The following is a 20,636-nucleotide window of genomic DNA, read 5'->3' as shown; positions in this document are numbered from 1 at the left end:
CCCAGGATGAGCGCACTTACTATAATTTAAATAAGATTCTACATATGAAAAAGATTTTCGCTGGATGCCGCGGACTAATGTTTTGACTATGCTGATACAGATTCGGTTAGATTTTTGGTGTAGGTTAGTCATTGTTGACGAAACCTGGATCTCAATCGTTGGACGTCAGTTTTCTTGGATTGACATGGGCAAACTTTTCATGAACTACCTTGAAAAATGAAAATTAAATCATAGTATTAGTGTGCATTTACCATTTACGATTTATGGTTCCAATCACTTTCCTATCCACCTTTTTCACCCAATTTGGCATCCTCGAACTATCGCGACCTCCTTGCGCTTATTTGTTCCAAAATACAAGGTGATTTTTTAAGAGCTTGAGAACTTTTTTAAACAATAAAACGCATAAAATTTGCAAAATCTCATCGGTTCTTTATTTTAAACGTTAGATTGGTACATGACATTTACTTTTTGAAGATAATTTCATTTAAATGTTGACCGCGGCTGCGTCTTAGGTGGTCCATTCGGAAAATCCGCTTTTTTATCGACAAATTTTGTTCAGCGATGAGGCTCATTTCTGGTTAAATGGCTACGTAAATAAGCAAAATTGCCGCATTTGGAGTGAAGAGCAACCAGAAGCCGTTCAAGAACTGCCCATGCATCCCGAAAAATGCACTGTTTGGTGTGGTTTGTACGCTGGTGGAATCATTGGACCGTATTTTTTCAAAGATGCTGTTGGACGCAACGTTACAGTGAATGGCGATCGCTATCGTTCGATGCTAACAAACTTTTTGTTGCCAAAAATGGAAGAACTGAACTTGGTTGACATGTGGTTTCAACAAGATGGCGCTACATGCCACACAGCTCGCGATTCTATGGCCATTTTGAGGGAAAACTTCGGAGAACAATTCATCTCAAGAAATGGACCGGTAAGTTGGCCACCAAGATCATGCGATTTGACGCCTTTAGACTATTTTTTGTGGGGCTACGTCAAGTCTAAAGTCTACAGAAATAAGCCAGTAACTATTCCAGCTTTGGAAGACAACATTTCCGAAGAAATTCGGGCTATTCCGGCCGAAATGCTCGAAAAAGTTGCCCAAAATTGGACTTTCCGAATGGACCACCTAAGACGCAGCCGCGGTCAACATTTAAATGAAATTATCTTCAAAAAGTAAATGTCATGTACCAATCTAACGTTTAAAATAAAGAACCGATGAGATTTTGCAAATTTTATGCGTTTTATTGTTTAAAAAAGTTCTCAAGCTCTTAAAAAATCACCCTATATTAAGAAATCGATGTGAGTCTTATTTTGAAGATTTCGACCGCTACTTCCGGAATCTGAAGTTGGGAACCGCCGAAGCAAATTTGTATGGCTATCAACTAATATGTTTTATAAATTGGAGTAAGGAATTCAGAAGACTTTCTGTTTCTCTCGAGTTCAAACAAGGGTGCCACCTTGGCCCACTCATTTTCATACTGTTCACGAATGGCCTTTGCAGTGAATTCTAAAAATAATATATCGCATCATCGCAAATTCTTGTAGATTGTAGTGGTCTTCAAATGGAGAGGATTTTATACATGTGTAACCGAAATGGCATCAAGATTGTTTTTGTTGCTGTGAAAACTTATGCAGTTTTGGTACTCATCACAAACAACACTCAAGACTTCAATGATGTGTATTTTCTCTGGAATGTTTATATTGCACAAGTACGCAGTATTCTGGAATATGGAGTTACAATTTGGGTCTTGTATCACAATGGTCACATCGATCGGATCGAAAGGGTACCAAAGTTGAAAATGTTTCGTCCTATTTGATCTTCGAAGACTACCTTGGCTGAATCACTACGTTACGAAAATCGAAAAATATTTCTTCAGTGGTCCTTCGTTTTCGATTCACTCGAAATGTAGCATCCCTACTAATATATGATAATTTACTTGAAGTGTTCATTATTTTCTATGCGAGTTCGGAAATTCTTTTCAGTTCATTAATTACTTTTGAATATGCACTTACGCTTCTAAGAAACAAGAGGTACTAAATGCGCACTAAAAAATAGATATATAAAAAAGATCAGGGCCCCTCCCGAAACGAAATCCTGGGTACGGGCCGTCACCTATTGTTAGCCGATCGAATAATAAACTGAATAACCACGCGTTACATGATACGAGGTTATATAGATATTCACTTCCTAATTCAAAATCAAAAACCAGTTTTAATCCACTTAGTGGTGTAATGATGCCTTTCTCATATCAATCATTCCATCATATATAATACTGTGGTATTCTTCAAATTAATTTTCTTCGATTCCTAATAAAAAATAACCGAAATCGGTTTGTTTGACCGTCTACTGATAAAAACTATTAATTGGAGAAGATTTGAGGTCGATTTAGAAAACTTTTTACGATTTTTCACCCTTCTCAGTGATGGTATACAATTTTTAACACACTTCACCTTATATTTCCGGATCCGGAAGTCGAATCCGGATTGAAATTTAGTAATTACGTATGGGACCACAGGACCTTTCATTTGAACCTAAGTTTATGAAAATCGGTCGCGCCATCTATGAGAAAAGCTAGAAGACATATTTTCATTTTTTGCACATTTTACCCCATAACTCCGGAAGTCGGATCTAAACAATATTCAGGAATTTTGTATGGGACTACAAGACCTTTCATTTGAACCCAAGTTTGTGAAAATCGGTTCAGCCATCTCTGAGAAAAGTAAGTGCACTTTTTTCACATTTTTTTTGCACATTTTACCCCATAATTCCGGAACCGGAAGTCGGATTCAAATAATATTCAGGAATTTTGTATGGGACCACAAGACCTTTCATTTGAAACTAAGTTTGTGAAAATCGGTTCAGCCATCTCCGAGAAAAGTTAGTGCAAAAAAACGTTACATACACACATACGCACATACACACACACATACACACACAGACATTTTCCGTACTCGACGAACTGAGTCGAATGGTATATGAAAAGTCGGTTTTCACAGTGATTGCATAACCTTTCTATATGAGAAAGGCAAAAATTCTAAATGGAATATGATATTTCGAATGATATTAATATACGTGTTAGTTAACGATGGCCACCAGCTCGACTAACTGAGCAAATGCCTGTGTGAATGTGTTTGTATGTGACTGTACCTGTTTTAACAAACATAGCTTCAAATAAAAGGCACTTTTACCCTTTACACAATTTTAATTCCATAACGTTTGCCTTTAAAAAATTGGACAAAAATTATCGATTTTTCTTGGGTTTGCCTTCACCCGCACTGACGAAACTGCTGCATGGCTGCATGCTCAATCATTGTAACCCATGAGTAAAAAAAAAAGACAAAATTTGACAGCTCTATCAGTCGAACTCTAACCGTGATGGCAAAAACAGCGAAGCAACTCCGTTCAGAAGTGTGCGCGTTAAAAAGAGTGCTATCCGGCACTTTATGGGCACCGGATACGCTCGTTCCGGCATCTAATTTCTGGACCTACGACGACCCTGAGCGGCAACAAACCCCAAAGGAAGCTTAAGAGAAAGAATACGGGGAAAGTTGGCTACATCGCTGCGTGCGCTTGGCGCGGGGTAACCAATCAAACCGCGAAAAAGTACCTGGCAAACATGAACAAGTCAGGTAGCGAAAGTCGCTTCCACTGGTTCCGGGGCCACAGGTAGGGACTGAATAAGATGGTCAACTCTGTATGTATCCGACTTCCGGCTCCGGAATATAGAGTAAAGTGTGTTAAAAATTCTACTCCATCACGTAAAGGAGTGAAACAAAATACGTAAAATATTTTCTCAACTGGCCTCAAAACTACTCAATTCGACAGTTGTGATCAGTAGATGGAGTAGTGAGTGAACGTAGGTTCAGCAATCTGCTCTAAACAGATTGCTAAAGTCGTTTCGACTAAACTTTTGCTATTTGCCGCAATATGACGCGTCACAAGTAACAATTTAAATGCCTTATGGTTATGATTATAATTTATATGATTTGGTAATTGATTTTTCAATCACTACCTGTTTCATGACAACTATAACAAGTGACTCTTTTGACAAGTATTATCATAGTTTTTAAACCTTCTATAAAACCCTTCATTCAGACAAACAACTTTCGATAAACATTAGAAAAGTGCAAATGACAGTTCCTCTTTATTTACCTTCTCTTTCAATTATTACAGCATATTCCTGCATTTTTCAACAATTTCTTCACTACAGATCGAATGTCAATGGATTCAAACGTTTTTCTATGTGATGAGTTAGAGAGTGGGATTTCCTATAGAAACTCTTCTTTGCACTTAGGACCTTTACTCGTGTTTGTCTACAACTGGACTGAAAAAAAACAACTTGTACTAGAGTTAATCCATGCATACACTCTTAATATTACTTTCAAGCATTTGTTTAACATTATTCAATTCTTTCATGAATCTAGTTTTTGTGTGTGCGTGTTCATTGGATGACAGTTTGACTCAGAATAAATTCGATGGTTCTAAAGCGCATTTATGATACAGTTGTTGTGGGCTATTGGTTTTATTACTTCCTAGCTTAAGGATCAAGAGTAAACCAAGTTAACTTGTGTTGGTAATTTGTGTATAATGTACTTTTTTTGTCTTTTTTCTTCGTTTACCAATCTTTTCTTTTCGAACATCTCGGGTGTTATAGCACGAATGTTTGCCTTGAGCTCGTCAATAGTTTGAGGCTGGTTGGCGTAGACCTTGCTTTTCAGATAACCGCATTTCAGCGCGTTATTTTGGTGTGAAGCAATCCATTGCAAAAATTGTACTGAATTGACATTTCCAAAACATATCTGATGAAATCGCTCGGTTGGTAAATGTGAAAGTTATTTAGCGTTTACATACCGACATGAAAGATGGAGCACCCCTCTTTAGTGAATTTAGGAATTGAATTATGAAACTGAATTCAGGAAGTAAAATCTGAGAGCGAATTCTGGAAAGAGTTTTAGTTTTATCTTCTCAACCTGTATTCTTAAACTAAATTCTAAGCTTTAAATTAAGTTCAGAATTCAGGTAGACCAGAACCCAGGTTTTGATTTCAGTCACAGTTTGAATTCAGCTTTAGACTCTAATCCAAGGTTTAAAGAGTTTTCCTTATTATTTCCAAAAGTTTGAGAAAACTAAATTTTTAGGTTATTTATGGTTATCTCACATAGTTGAAATTTTAATCCTAATTTGATGTTTATAGTTCTGATGGCATGTAGAAAGAATTATTTTGTAGTACAGCTGGAGATATTCATGGTTAAGTTCTACCCATTCTTCCACAGGACGATTTTTTAAAATGTGTTAAGTAAGACGTATTCATGTCAAAAAGTCGACTTCTCATTCACACGACATTTTCCGAAGTTTAACATTGTCTGAAGTGTGCGAACCTCAGATACTGTGTGAATGTTTAATACACATAGTATCTGAGGTTCACGCACTTCATAAACATACGAAAATATATGCAATAGAAACAATTATTATTTTTTTATTTTTTTTTATTAGTTTTTATTAAAAATAAAATATCAGGTGTACAACTTTGCTTCCGCCATTTTGCGATAGGTGGCTGTACCGGCTGAGGCTGGTCAAAATACATAGATGATAATGCCTTTAAAGTTAGTGTGTACAGTGCCTAACGAATTGTCATCGCCGTTTCAGTGACAGTTTTTCTTGTTTTCGTATTATTCACGCTCGAAAAAGTCTGTTTATGTGCCCAATTCTCGCCATTTGCGGGAAGTTTTACTTCTCTGTTACAATTCGAAAAAAAAAAATGCAACTGAAGCGCCTCGAATGCTCTCAGAAACTTACGGTGATGCTGCTCTGAGTAAAAGAACGTGTCGGGAGTGGTTTCAACGTTTCAAAAATGGTGATTTCGACGTCGAGGACAAATCAAATATGGTGGTGGAAGAGAAAAAAAAAAAAAAAAAAAAAAAAAAAGACCGGGGACGGGTATAGCGTGATGTGATAGTCGATGCCTATCACGCAGCCCACCTGGGTTCGATTCCCAACCCCGCACATAGGGCCAGAAAAATTTTCTGGTCCGAAGAGGCGAATGACCTTAAAGTGTTAAAACCTCTATAATTGAAACAAAAATAAAAAAAATAAAAAAAACTTCAAAGATGAACAACTAGAGGTATTGCTTGATGAAGATTCGTGCCAAACCCAAGAAGAGCTTGCCGAATTGTTGGGAGTGAGTCGGCAAGCCATTTCAAAACGTCTCAAGTCCCATGACCCAGAAAGAAGGAAACTGGGTGCCGTACGAGTTAAAACCGAGAGACATCGAGCGCCGTCTATTTGTATGTAAGCAACTGCTTCAAAGACAAAATCGAAAGGGGTTTTTACATCGAATCGTAACCGGTGATGAAAAGTGGGTTCGATACGATAATCCTAAATGCAGAAAATCATGGGGTAAGCCCGAGCATGCTACTTCGTCGAAGCAAAACCAAATATTCACGGCGCCAAGGTTGTGATTTGTATTTGGTGGGATCAGCTCGGTGTGATTTACTACGAGCTCTTAAAACCAGATGAAACCATCACAGGAGATCGCTACTGAACGCAACTGATGCGCCTTAGTCGCGTGCTAAAAGAAAAGCGGCCACAATATCAAGAGTGACATGACAAAGTCATCCTCCAACACGACAATGTTCGGTCTCACGTCGCAAAAGTGGTTAGAAAAGTACCTGAAAATGCTGAAATGGGAAGTCTTGCCCCACCCGCCGCATTCCCCAGATGTCACACCTTCTGACCACCTATTCCATTCGATGGCACACGGCCTGGCAGATCAACATTTTCAATCCTTCGAAGAGTTGGAAAAATGGATTGTTTCATTGATTTCGAGTCGGAATCCGAAAATTGCGGAAAGATGGGAGAAAGTCCTTTCTATAAAAATCGTTGTAGATTCTTCAATTACTTTTAAATCGATGTTTTTTTTACTGAATGTTAAAGAAAACTCATTTCCAAGGCGACAAATGTGTTTCTGAACGAATAAGTGAAAAGAACTATCAATTTTTATTGCACTATAAAAGTTTGTGCAAAATGACGAATAGAAAATAGAACACATAATAAATGTGTTATGTGCAACGTCCACAAATACATGAAATCGTTTCGTAGAATGCTATAACTAACTATTTATTTTACTATTCTGATAATCAAAGCAATTAAAGCAATTAAATAAATTACGATATAATAAACCCAACTCTTCTTTTATTTACTTCTAAGAATCATAGGGAGAAATATTTCTCTTTGATATTATGGGAAACTTATGCACCCTGCTATGTTTTACTGGTGATATTCTCTTAATTTACACCCCCAATATCTAAAATACTGTCTTGTACTGATATATTTCGTCCTGCACATCTTGTGGTCGTGAAAGGGTTAAAACTGTGAAATTGTGCTCTCAGACACCATTTCTATCGATTAAAAAAAATAAAAAATCGATTCTTCGTTGTGCCCCTCTTAACCCACCATTCGATTATTAACCCAGATAATCGACAGGTACACAGCAAAAAATTTACAGGTGACGCAAATCCACATATAACACAATTCATAAGAACGTAATCCATGAACCGACTGAATTTTACAAGAGTGATATAAATATATGTCAAACATACCCCGCTTTTCAAGCAAATGTGTAAATTTACATGTCTTAACAATTGAAAATATGTAAGAATGCAATAAATATAAGTTTTATTTACTGTAAAATGGAGTTATTTTTGACGCTCATATATGTCGTTCTCAGAAGACGTAAATTTATACAATTATTTCTAGGTGTGTATTTGATCGATTAGTTTGAAACTACACACTTAAAAAATGTTGCATCTTCTTAGATGCACATAAAAGGAGCGTCTAGATTTACATTTAAAGATAAGTCATATAATTAACTGCACCGTTAATTTAGCTGAAGTTTACATCGATACAGACGCAAAATTTATATTAACGTCAAGCGTAAAATTAATTTTTTCTAAGAGTGTAATATGTATTCGATAATTTAACTATCCGACTTATTTGAAAAATCCAATACTAAAAATTTAATAATTATTCGAAGAATCAATAAGAAACTCTGTTAATTGATTGAAATTCATACCATTAGTTCACAAAATCATATTCGATTGCTGAATAATCGATACAAGTAACAGTTTTTGACTCACAGCGATTTGAAGAAAGTGAGTGCAAAAAAATGTTTGTTTGTAAACTAGAGTTTGGGAGTAATTTGGATTGGATTTTGTAAAATCTAACCATAATTTTATAGTTCTTCCTTCTGTTATTATGACTACTGGACTGTGTAGTAAACTGACTAAGGCGTATTTAGAAGAGAAAAGGCAAAAGTTTGGCTACGAGTAGTCCAGCGACCAGTGATAATTTCAGTTATCACTTATGCACTTCACCTCTCGATTCGCTTCTTCAAGGTCATTGTCAAAATAATCGCTCGTCTGCTTCGCCGGGGAAGTTTGGCAGACGGCGAAAGGAAGACAGTCATGCTGAGGGTTGTTGCTGAATGAGCTCATTGCGCAGATGAAGAAAAAATGTTCCTAAAGAGGGTCACTAAACTCATAGATTTTTCGAAAACTGCTAGCAAGCGTGACGTACGAGGAAACTTTTGACACTAACTTGTTTCGGTGCCGTCGAAATATGAATTATGAAAACCCCTTCCCCGAAGTATTTCGCTTTTTTTCACGTGCGTCATTGTTTTCTGTTTGCGAAAGATTATAAATCGTTAGCCGAACCTAATCCTGGTTGGTTTGTATGACGGCGAATAAAACGATGGCTAAAATTGAAAAATAGAGAAACGCTTGATAATTGACAAAATTGGAAAAACATGTTTTAATCCACCTAGTGGTGTAATGATGCCTTTCTCATATCAATCATACTATCATATATAATACTGTGGTATTCTTCCAAATAATTTTCTATGATTCCTAAAAAGAATAACCGAAATCGGTTTGTTTGACCGTCTACTGATAAAAACTGTTAATTGAAGAAGATTTGAGGTCGTTTTAGAAAACTCTTTACGGTTTTTCGCCCTTTTCAGTGATGGTATACAATTTTTAACACACTTTACCTTATATTTCCGGATCCGGATGTCGGATCCAGATAAAATTCAGGAATTACGTATGGGACCACAGGGCCTTTCATTTGAATCTAAGTTTATGAAAATCGGTCGCGCCATCTATGAGAAAAGCTAGAACACATATTTTCATTTTTTTGCACATTTTACCCCATAACTCCGTAACCGGAAGTCGGATCCAAACAATATTCAGGAATTTTGTATGGGACTACAAGACCTTTTATTTGAACTCAAGTTTGTGAAAATCGGTTCAGCCATCTCTGAGAAAAGTTAGTGCACCTATTTTCACATTTTTTTGCACATTTTACCCCATAACTCCGGAACCAGAAGTCAGATTCAAATAATATTCGGAAAATTTGTATGGGACCACAAAACCTTTCTTTTGAAACTAAGTTTGTCAAAATCGGTTCAGCCATCTCCGAGAAAAGTTAGTCCAAAAAAAACATACACAGCCTTTATTTCCATGACATTGGTGGATATCACTCTTATTAAACCATAACTCAAGAACGGTAATTTTGATTCGGATAGACATTTGTTTTTGAAAAGAAGTTCTTATCTTCCAGGAGGGAAATTGAATTTTAGTTAGTGAAAAATGGGTCCAACAATTTTGAGAAAAATCATAATTGCCCGTCTGTCGTTTTGTTGTCCAAAAAGTCTCCAAACAATTCCAAAATAAAATCATTTTTCGGTGCAAATTTCTCTCCAGCAAGCTTCTTTAATTAATCTAAGAACAAAAAATTGTCGCTGGAGGCCAAATCTGGCGAATCTGAAGGATGCGTCTATTGAACAGAAATGGAATTTTTAATGATCAACGTCATCTGTCCGCCAGACCCGGGACTGTTTGATTGACGTGTCATACCTTATGATCAAAAAAGAACCCCGCGCTTGTCCAATCGGTAAACTTTTATTCTCTCAACGTTGACAACACTTTTATACACATTCTGTCAAATTTTGACGCTTATCGTACGATTAGTTTTTGTTTGGCGTCTAAACAAAGAAGTTGAAAAATTTGCGTGTGGCGATTTTTATAATGGATCAAAATTTAGAACAACGTGTATGCATCCAAATTTGTGTTGCAAATGGATTTAAGTATTCCGAAACGTTGAAAATGTTAGAAAAGGCCTTTGGTGAATCGTGTCTAGGAAAAACACAGGCATACGAGTGGTATAAACGCTTCAAAGGTGGTCGTACAAGCTTGGATCATGATGAGATCCCTGGCCGCCCAACAACATCTGTTACTGGAGAAAACATTGAACCGGCGAAGCAAATCGTGTTGCTAAATCGTTCTGTACCGATTAGAGAGATTGCTGTGTTGTTGGGCATCTCTTATGGATCAGCCGAACACATTTTAACTGATGTTTTGGGTTTGAAACGCGTCGCTTCTCGGCGCCGGCTCACACTCGATAATGCGCCGGCTCACACAGCGTTGGTTGTGGCGCAGTTTTTGGCCAAAAACTCAACCAATATCATCAACCAAGCACTGTACTCTCCAGATATGGCCCCTTGTGACTTTTTCCTCTTCGCCAGACTCAAATTGCCATTGCGAGGAACGCGTTTTGAGACCATAGCGACCATAAAAGAGAATTCGCTGCGTGAACTAAAGGCCATACCTTCGGCGGCCTATAAAACTTGTATGGAAAATTGGATCAAGCGTTGGCATGCATGTATTGCCGCAGAGTACTTTGAAGGCGATAATAAAGAAATTTATTAAAAATTGAAATTTTGCGTTTTTTAATAAAATTCCGGTTCTTTTTTGATAAGGTATGATAACAAGAGTTATATGAGAAAAGTATCATCTTCGTACCACTGGCTAAATTGAAACAGGTTTTATGTTAAATACACAAAACGTACGGTCAACTTTTGTTTAATGGATCGTGTAGAATAAGTAAAGGAATAGAATTTCTTCAACGAAAACCGTTCTAGAACTATAAAGAACTATTTAGGAAAAAAATTCCCACTTTAAGTAACGTAACCCACAATGTTTTTACCCAACAAATCTAATGCGTGATTCATGTTTTCGGTAAAATATACATGCATACTTCACCTAGGTAAGTGAGAATAAACAAATTTAACATTCATCCCGCTTAGTAAACGTCGAGACATCGCTGCATTCCTCGGCACCAAATTCCGCGCCGCGAGAATGACTACAAACTTTTTCGCTGTTCGCATCCAAGTTTTTATTCATTTTTTCACTGTTTGCTTCATTTCACGTTACCCTGACGGATCTGCACACTTTACCACGGAGCATGAAAGAGGGTCCTTCGGTTAGAAGTTCCGTTCCGTTCCGTTTCGCGAAACTTTTGGCCAGGCATCCGGATGCAAAAGAAACGCGAAAATTTGGCCAAAGGAAACAATCCCGTCCTTCTTGATATGATAGGTAGGTACACGATGGAAGCATTTTTTAATTGCTTTTTATTTCTCGTCTAGTCGGGAACCTTTTCCGAAGTCGTCGGGAAGAAATATGATGTATGTGCATGTACATAAATTATGCCACGTATGCAATCGTTCATTGTTAATTTTCTTCCATTGTTCGGTGAAACATAATTTCGTGAACTGTTGTGGTTGTAGGTTTGGCTGTTTTTCCTGAACTTGCATCGTCGTCTTGGTTTTCCGCAACGCGTCGTCGTCTGCTGCCTGCCCTTGGATTATTTTATTTGTTTTATTCGAAGCCGTGAAGTGAAATGTTGAAGATGTTCGAGCGTATTTGTGGATAATTCGATAATTTTGAGTGCACTGCTATTGGAATTTAATTGTTGGGTCGATCTGATGTTTTATTAGGTTTGTGTATGAATGCGAGGATGAAGCAATTCAACTCGCATAATGGGACCGTTTTCAATAGATACAACGCCCCGTGGAAACGAGAATAGCTTTTATAAGCGTTTTTCGCAAAAAAACATAAATCTAACATTGGTTTTCTCATTGTTTGCTTAACGTTCTTACAGAAAATAACACATTTCTTGGCAACACAATCGTTCTAACCGTTGATTATGATGACGTATTTCTGATATTAGCAGGGAAGCATAGACGATTTTGACGTGACAATCAAATTTAAACATTATTAAATTTTAATAACTCTTTTAGCTGTTTAGTTGAGCACAAAATTATTGAATCCTCATTAATTTAATAGAAAATTTTGTATACTTACTTACTTACTTAAGGCTCCTGCGCACCCTGAGTGGTGCAAAGGGCCGACTTGGAAGATCTCCATCTTGGGCGATTGCCCGGCATCGCCTTAACCTGTTGCCAGGTTAGATTTCGGTCGACTTCTTTTATTTCTTTATAGAGGCTACGCCGCCATGAGCCTCTGGGTCTGCCTCTGCTGCGATGTCCTGCTGGGTTCCAGTCTAATGCTTGTCTGCAGATTTCGTTTCCGCTCCTACGTAAGGTGTGGTCGACCCAGCCCCACTTTCGTTCTCGAATTTCAGTTGCTATCGGCTTCTGGTGGCACCGGTGATGGAGCTCGGTGTTTGAAATCCAGTTATGGGGCCACCAGGCTCGAATTATGTTCCGCAGGCACCTATTGATGAACACCTGCAGCCGTTGAGTGTTCTCCACTGATACACACCATGTTTCACTAGCGTATAGCAGCACAGATTTCGCATTAGAGTTAAATATTCTGATTTTGGTGCGTTCACTTATCTACCTGTTTTCCAAATGTTTCTTAAACTCGCAAAGGCAGCCCTTGCATTCTTGATCCTTACACCAATGTCAATCTTGGTACCGCCGTCTGACGCCATTTGACTGTCAAGATATTGGAAGCTTTCAACATTATCCACTGATTGCCCTGCTACTGTAAAGGTGGAAGGGGTCACCATGTTCACATCCAACGACTTGGTTTTGTTGACATTGATTGCTAAACCTGCCGAAGAGGAGCGTTCAGCAAGGTCGTCAAGCTTGCTCTGCATGTCAGAGCGCCGTTGAGCTAGGAGTGCAACGACATCAGCCAATTCGAAGTCGTTCAGTTGCTCCATAGTTGTGGGATGCCATAGCAGCCCACGGTTTGGTTCACGATCAATCGCACCTACCAGGATCTCGTCGATTACGATGAGGAACAGTAGCGGTGATAGAATACATCCTTGCCTCACGCCAGCTACGACTCGGATGGGTTCAGACAAGACCCCGTTGTACAGAACTCTGCATGAGAAGGCCTCGTACTGCGCTTCGATGAGGGCGATGATTTTCTCAGGAACTCCCTTGCGTCTCAGGGCGTCCCACATATTTTCGTGATTGAGACGGTCGAAAGCTTGGAATTGATTGACTTGCTCCAGGATGATACGGAACGTGACAATATGGTCCGCACAGGATCTTCCGGCACGAAATCCAGCCTGCTGTCGTCGGAGAGTCGCATCGATCTTCTCCTGGATCCGGGATAGGATCACTTTGCGTAGAACTTTTAGAACGGTACACAGCAACATAATGCCTCGCCAATTATCGCATATAGTCAGGTCCCCCTTTTGGAGCACCTTTACCAAGATACCCTGCATCCAGTCGACCGAAAAAGTTGCGGTGTCCCAGATATTACGAAATAAATTGTGTAACAGTTGAGCGGATGTCGTGGGGTCTGCTTTGAGCATCTCGGCTGATATGCGATCGACCCCTGGGGCTTTGTTCGATTTCATGCTTTGAATGTCCGTTTGTATCTCCAGCAATGACGGAGCCTCGGTAATCACTCGTGTAATACGCCTGACCCTAGGTGGGTCATGCCGAGGTGATGGTGGCCTGGCTGGCACTTGGAAAAGTTATTTGAAGTACTCGAACCAGCATTTAAGTTGATCAGTTGGGTCGGTTAGCAGTTGACCAATCGCGTCTTTCACAGGCATTGTCGCATTCATCATTCATTGCCTAACTTAGGCGTCGTGAGATATCGTAGAGGAGACGAATATCCCCGGTTGCAGCGGCCTTCTCTCCTTCGTCGGCGAGGTAATCCGCCCACGCTCGCTTGTCCCGTCTACATGAGCGTTTTACTTCCTTCTCCAGAGCCGAGTATCGTTGACGGGCCGAATATATGGCTCCTCGGGTATTGCGGCTTTGGCTCCTCTTCGCTCCTCTATTTTCATCCAGGTCTCATCAGTGATCCATTGCTTTCTCTGGGTGCGCAGTTCACCCAGATTATTCTCGCTGGTGATGATTAAGGCATTCTTGATGGCAGTCCATTGGTCTTCCACGCTGCCACCTTCCGGAATGTCTGCAGTTCCACAGTGAAGGACCTTTTCACTGTGGTATAATCTAGTCGGCGTGTGTGAAACCGCCGTCCAACTCTCTCCTCTTGTCGACGAATACGCGCAACACGCAGGCGTACTTCGCCGATGATGAGGTGGTGGTCAGACGCGATACCGGCACTACGTTTATTCCGCACATCAAGAAGGCTCCGTTTCCACATTCGGCTGATGCAGATATGGTCAATTTGATTTCCGGTAAAGCCGTCACGGAAAACCCACGTGACCTTGTGAACCGGTCGATGGAGGAAGAGCGATCCTCCGATCACCATGTCGTTATTGCCACAGAATTCTGCGAACAGCTCTCCGTTTTTGCTCATTTCGCCGAGACCATGGCGCCCCATAATGCGCTCATAGTTCGAGTTATCGGATCCGATCTTCGCGTTGAAGTCGCCCATACAGATCATGATGTCGCCCTTCGGAATTCTATCTACGGTGGCATTAAGTTGACTGTAGAAGTTCTCTTTGTCTTGCAGGTGGGCAGCATCGGTTTGCGCATAAGTTTGGATTATAGTGAGGTTTCAAACCCTTGTTCTGAACCTGGCAACGATTATCCTTTCACTTACAGGCTCCCACTTGCCTGGGCGCTCAGTAGGAAGCCAACTCCACGGTGCCGGGGAGCGTGTTCACCTCGTAGGCCAGAATATAGCAGAATTTGTCTCGATGGTATTCTGTGTTCTCCAAAGTTCGGCCAACGGACTTCACTGAGTCCTAGGATCTCAAGTTTAATTCGACGCGCCTCGTTGGCAAGTTGTGCCAGTTTACCCTGCTGGGCCAGTTTACCCATGTTCCTATTCGTGTCCGTTGTTTCATGCTAAATGTCGTTGCAGTTAAATCAGTCCGTAATCTTTCATTATCGGTTTCTCGAACAAAGTTTAAGTTTCGGGAACAGTAGGTTGTTGGCCCAAGGTTCCCTATCCTCCGGGACGGGGCTGCCGTCTTAGGTATAGCTTCCGGGGAAAAGCATTTCTTATTCAGCCGCTGGATGCCAGGACAGACGCTGTTTGAGCCGCACCTCCTTGATGAACAGACACTCGGTCAGTGGTGTCAGATTTTTTTATATATATCGCTAAAACATGAAATTTTCAGAACAGCTTCATACGCATGCAAAACATAGTTTAGATGTTTGGATGTAAAATTGATGACATTTTGACATCAAATCAGTAATATGATCTTGAACAGTCATATCCGGTACCTATTTCTCACTTTTTATCAAATTTCTATGCTTTTTATTTGTACTCTCTACTTTATCGATGACCTTGCTGAGTTCCCAATTCATCATGGCCTTATACGTCCCGACTGAGCCCAGTTCGTTGGATTCAAGCTCCAATTAGCCTCACATCACTTTATGAGGCTTTCGGAATAGAGACGTGAGGCCAAATCTAACCACTACAGCATTCCTTCACTGTACTGCGCCAAAACGGTAATAAAGAATGTTTGCCCAAATGAGGCATTCAAATGCAAATCATGGCATTTTGTCGTGAATACGATTTGCTTTACTATGGAGCGCCTTTTCAAAATTTATTCTCTGGGAGAGTGATAAGCTTTTGATCGTGGATATCTCTTGTTTCATCTAACGTATCAATACTATCTTTTGCTACATGCCATCAAAGATATGATCAGCAAGTCATGATGGAAGTTTCAGTTGTATGACATAAACACAAATAATTCGAAATTAAAGTTTTGTAAAATGTACTAATATCAAAGAGGAAAACTCATGCTTTTCGTACCGCAACGGCGGTTCTGAGTAGGGATGTCGGAAATTACGAATTACTCGATTATTTAATAATCGAGTATCATTTTGAAACTAATCGATTGTAATTTATTCGATTATCAGGGCTATTAATCGATAATTCGATTATTCATTCGATTATTACTATGGGAATTTTATAATTATTCGATTATCACAATAATCGAATATTAGTTTTAAGCTAATCGATTGAATATTACTCGATTATTTGGGTTATTAATCGATTACTCGATTAATCGATCGATATTACGACATCCCTAGTTCTAAGGTAGTAAGCGACATTCCATTTCTGCGTTACCTTACCTACTGGGTAGGTATAAAACCCGGTTGGTTTAGATCAAGGCTCGGTTCCAGAATCCATTTATTGGTTTTACGAAGCGTTACATGCGTTACTTTTTAAGTTATGTGTTACGAAATGTTACATGTGAGGCATTTTATTAGTTATAAGCATTACATTCGCTACATTCTTTAATGGTGTAGGTTGTTAATGTTACGAAGCCTTACATGCGTTACATTTTTATAACTTAGAGGTTATTTTTTGGCTTTCTCATATAGAAAGGCTAAACAATCACTACAAAATCCGACTTTTGAATCGAGGCCCGGAGGGACGAATGTCATATACCATTCAACTCAAATCGACAAGCTGAGCAAATGCCTGTGTGTGTGACAAATATTGTCACTGGGAGATGGATGAACCGATTTTTACAAACATAACACATGGATCAATAAGTCCCGAGACTAAAGCAGAGATGGCGCTCGTAGTAAACCAGTAACCACGTCTTTCTAGAGTACTAACCTTTGCTTGAAACGGGTCAAAATTTTAAGTCGATCCGACCAGGAACAGCTGAGTTATCGAGGTTGGAGTAAAGTCGTTTTGTAGTTTGTTTAAAAAATGGAAAAACCCGAGTTTCGTGTTTTGATAAAACATTGTTTTTTAATGGGTAAAAACACCGTGCAAGCAAAACAGTGGATTGAAAAATGTTATCCGGACTCTTGTCCATCAAAAGCAACGATTTGTCGGTGGTTCGCCGAGTTTAAACGTGGTCGTACCGACAAAAATGACGCGGAACGCTCGGGTAGACCTGTGGAAGCCGTTACACCGGAAAATGTGAGTGAAGTGACAAAAATTATAATGAAAGATCGTAAAGTGAAGCTTCGTGAGATTGCTGAGATGACACAGATATCATATGGAAGTGTATTAATTATCCTTCATGAAAAATTGAGCATGAAAAAGGTTTTTTCCAAGTGGGTGCCGCGATTGCTTTCGATGGAACAAAAACAGCAATTAACAAAACAATGAAAACAATGGCGTAATTGAACGAATTGGGCTTTGATCTACTTCCCCACCCCCCATACACGCCAGATTTATCCCCCAGTGACTACTGGCTCTTTGCTGATCTTAAGAAAATGCTCCAAGGAAAAAGATTTGGCTCAAATGAGGAGGTCATCGCTAAAACTGAAGCTTATTTTGAAGCGAAAGATAATTTTTTTTATAAACGTGGTATTGAAAAATTGGAAAAACGTTGGAACCATTGTATCACCCTAAAACGTGATTATGTTGATGAATAAAAAAAAATTTGCAAAAAAAATGTTGTTTCCATTGTTAGTCTCGGGACTTATTGATCCATGTGTTAGATTCAAATGAATGGTCTCATGGCCCCATGCAAACGTTCCTGAATTTCATTAGGATCCGACTTCAGGTTCCGGAACTACAGGATGATATGCATCAAAAATGTGAAAATAATGTCACTCGCTTTTCTCAGAGATGGCTAAACCGCACTAACCTCCAAATATCAAGGGGAACGTACCATTTGAACCAATTTGCTCTGATTCCTGATTCCTGAGTTCAAACATCTGTCACTTACGGTTCCAGGGGTATAATGGCATAAAAGGTGTAATCGCAAAACTCATTACCGTTCTATTTTCATGGAAATGAATTAACTGATATCAATAATTTTAGGTCCGTTTGAGACTGAAATTGGGCTGTGCAGTGGATCGATTCCGAACATCATATGGCTAATATTTCTAGTTTCGGTGATATAATCTTTAAAGTGAAGTAATTGACAAAATAATTTTTTTCTATCCGTATAATTATTTTATATAGTGACCTTAGATTACGTTCAAATGTATAACTGCTAATAGGCTTGGTCTGAGAAATGTTTCAATGAGGTTAGTAGGTCGAATTTTTTTTCTCCGCATTTGATTGTTAATAACTTTTTCTCTGATTTTCCTAGAGTTATGAAAAAGATTCACAAATGTGCTCAAAAGATATATCTTCAAGACGGCGTAAACCGTTTATCAAAAAGTCTAACCAGAATGAGTATAGAAATTCCGAATCGAAAACTCGGCAAACGGTGGTGGCGTGGATTGCTCTCGCTTTTCACATTTAAGCAAAAATGCAATCCTCTGACGGTGGTTCACTGTCATTTCTGCTCAAAAGAACAAACCCAAACCGCCGGGGATTTTTCTCCCCGATGGAAAAGTTTAGTACAAAATTGACCTTCACAGTTAGTTCTGCTTGATGTTTTCCACTAAAGTGCCATAACAATCCAAATTTACCAGATCCGCATAGTTTTAGCTAAAACCTTGGCGGCCGCTTTATTTAGAAGCAGTGTTCTCACGGCATCCGACAGAAGATGCTTTCGTTCAAACTAACCTTCTGTTGTCTTGTTCTGTTTCATGGCTTACGGTCTTGACTAAGAAACAAGAGCACAAATGAATCACATTTCAGTATGCTTGTTTGCGGAGTACATGACCAATACAAGTTGCCTGTAAAGAATGTTGCTCTCTTGGAAACAACATGAAAAATTGCAAATTGCATTGAAGCAGTGCAAGGAAGGCAAGCGAAAAAAACCCGAAATGAAAAGGATGCGCGTTACACCGAGCAAGGATTATGAACAAGCGACTTTGTTTCATAATATACAATAGAATGCAAATTGCACTTGGGATGCGGCTGTGCATACTCTTTTTCACTCGAATCAACGATTCAGCCAACCAACCCCATTGGGAAGAGGAACAAATGCGAGTGAAGATTATCGCCTTCGAGGGGTTGGGAAGCTTGTTGCAAAGTAACAAAAAAAAAACTGCAAGCCGGCAAACTGGCATGTGATGAGATTTGTTGCAGGGGAGAAGACCTTTTCAGCGGAAGTCTTCTCGAAGCTAATGTTTGACCACGTTGATCAGAAGTTTTATCTCCGCAGAATTGTTTTACTCTACAACAAATGCCTACTGCTCAGGATATTCGATTATAGTTTGATTCGTTTTACGACGGCGAGGGGCTACTTGTTGTTCCAAGGTGTAATTTGAAGAAAAACTTTTGTTGCCGATTGTTTGAGCGAGAGAATGTTACTGTTGAGGAACTGCATATTCAAGCAGCACGCATTTGCAATTTGAACCCGTTTTCTCATCGAGTGATAACAATCTATTTTCTCGAAATAACAAAAAACGAAAAATGATCTTTATATCTTGACTGTTCGATGAAGTTAAACAGTAGAGTTGTTAATATAATATTCTTTTATTGCACTTCTACGTAGGAAATATTGTATTTTTATGAAATGACGAACTATCCCATTTCATTTACGACAGTTACAACTTTATTCCACCATATCTTCATCTCAAGAGCATTTCGAGTCACTTGTTAGTCGTATTCAACTTCCGCTAAATAACACATTTCAATCGAATGAATTCGAGCGCAATTGGAAGAGTTGAAGTCCTGTTCGATGAAATCCTCCTTGTTGACACGATATTAAAGAAACATCGCTAGGCTGGTAGTAGCAGCCAGCCAAACCTCACCAAAAATGCATAAGGCATTGATATAAAGAAATGCTTATTTTTTATTTCTTAGCAGAATTTGTTTTTCATAAAAATTTCATGAATTAACCTCGCTAATAAATGTGTAATCATTTTTTTTATTCAATAATATAATATAATATTAAATGTATAATCATTGAAATCTATCAAACCGTTTTTTTATTGTTGCATTTTTAAATTCGAAATTTTTCGTGGGATTCTCAGTATCGAGGAAATTTTCTTGTGAGATAAGTTATTGTTCATGGTATGAAACATTTTGCTCACGAAATCATAAATAACAGCCGTGATTTCATGAAAGGACAAATTCAAGAATATTCAATTTTACTGCTTCATTTTCAAGATTGTAATTATGCATCTATATTAAAGTGCGATTTATTGACGAGAAAAACACATTTTACCATACCATTGGGTTCCATGATTCTTAAAAAATAAATGATTTGCGGAATTTACCCGATCTCTACCACTGTTGATAAAGTTTAGACATCATTTATTTATCTATACTAGAATCAAAATTCTAGACCAGAATTCTGAAACTGAATTCAAGAACTTAATTCAAAATATAGAACAGGCTCTGAATTCTGTTGAAAAATTCGGGTTCGGAATCCAGATAAAGAATTTAGCTCATGAATTTAGATCTAGAATTATGAAACTGATTCTCCGAATCCAGAAGATCTAGACCAGAATTCTGAACTTGAATTCTCAATCTGAATAAAGGAATCGAATTCAGTTCAAAGATATAGTTTTGAGTTCAATTGCAGCATGGATTTTTTTCTCAAGCGAACTAAGATAGTAAAGTGATTGTTCAACATAGA

This window comes from Malaya genurostris, chromosome 3, assembly GCF_030247185.1.
Source record: "Malaya genurostris strain Urasoe2022 chromosome 3, Malgen_1.1, whole genome shotgun sequence".
In the NCBI taxonomy this organism is placed as follows: domain Eukaryota; kingdom Metazoa; phylum Arthropoda; class Insecta; order Diptera; family Culicidae; genus Malaya; species Malaya genurostris.
The sequence above is the reverse complement of the archived record's forward strand: the minus strand, read 5'-3'. Positions refer to the sequence as shown.